We start from the raw sequence: 1,559 nt of genomic DNA on the forward strand, positions 1-1,559 counted from the left end.
ATTATATTTGGGGGGAAAAAAGCAAAGCTAAGTTTTCACTTTCAGCTATTTAAACATATTAAAGATTCAAATGCAAAAAATAAAACCATAAAATAATCTTTTAAAATTAGAATAGTTTTATGGTCTAAAGGAGGAGAGTTTTTCTTGACATTTCACTGAGGCTGCAAACCACAAAGAGAAAAGAAAAAACAGATTTGGCTACATACAACTTTAAAACTGCATGCAAAAGACATTCTAAACAAAGAAGATGGGGAGAAACATTTTTGACAAATATAGAGTTGTCACCTATAATACATAAAAAGCTTCTATAATTAAAAAAAATTAATGATACAGTAAAAAGATCAAAGCATATAAACAGATAATTCACAGAAAAAATGCAAATAATAAACATAAAACAAAATGCTAAACCACTAATAAAAGCAAAACAAGCAAATAATTTTGGACTATCGGATTATCAAGGGTGAAAAGGATTGATAATAACAAAGATTGTTGAGCATATGGTAGAAACGACATATTATGAAAAGGGAAATTATTACAACCCTCTTGGGTGGTAATTTAGCAAAATCTGTTACATTTATACAGTTTTGAGATGTGCGTATTTTGAGCCAGCAAATTCCTCTTCTAGGAATTTGTCCCATAGAAATGGTGTGTCACAGGAAAAAGACCACCAACTCACAGTTTTTTCTATTCTCTCACTCAACAAGCAAGCGATCAGTTCTGCTGCAGACACCAGCTGGCGGTCCTCTAGTTCAATTCCAATGCTGTCTACCTGGAGATAGCATCAGATCCCACAGGTTCAGGGCTCGGTCCCCAAAACCACGCCCCCTTCAGACACCAGTTGCAAATCCAGGCCTCCTGAACTTCAGACTGACCCACTTCAAGTTGGGGTTCCCACAACCCCACTTTGGGGCCCAATTAATTTGCTGGAGTGGCTCACAGAACTCAGGGAAACACATTTATTGGTTTATTATGAAGTATATTACAAAGGATACAGATGAAGAGAGTCACAAGGCGAGGTGTGGTGGAAGCGACACAGAGCTTCCCTGTCCTCCCCGGGTGTGCCACCCTCCAAGAACCTCCACACATTCCCCTATTGAGAAGCTTCCCAAACTCTGTCCTCTTGCACGTTTTATGGAGACTTCATTACATAGGCATGATTGATTAATCCTTTGGCCGCTGGCTATCAACTTCATCTTGAGCCTCCTCTCCTCCCCAGAGGTTAGGGGTAGTGCTCAAAGACCCAACCCTGTAATCCTGCCTCGGGCTTTCTGGACACCGGCTCTATCCTGAAGCTGCCTAGGGACTGCTAGCTTTCAGTCAGTCATCACATACAAAAAGACATCACTTTAGAGATTCTAAGGTTTTAGGAATTGTTTGCCAGGAAACAGAGATGAAGATCAAATATATATTTCGCCATATCACAGAAATACATCCAAGTACACGTGGATCTTGTAATAGTCTCGTAACAGTAAGGAATTTGCGGCAAGTGTCTACCAATAAGGCATTGCATCAAGCAGCGGAACACTGTATAGCCACTGAAAAGAATGAGGATATCCAGG

The sequence above is a fragment of the Mandrillus leucophaeus genome, unplaced genomic scaffold, assembly GCF_000951045.1.
Source record: "Mandrillus leucophaeus isolate KB7577 unplaced genomic scaffold, Mleu.le_1.0 Scaffold12, whole genome shotgun sequence".
Classification (NCBI taxonomy): Eukaryota; Metazoa; Chordata; class Mammalia; order Primates; family Cercopithecidae; genus Mandrillus; species Mandrillus leucophaeus.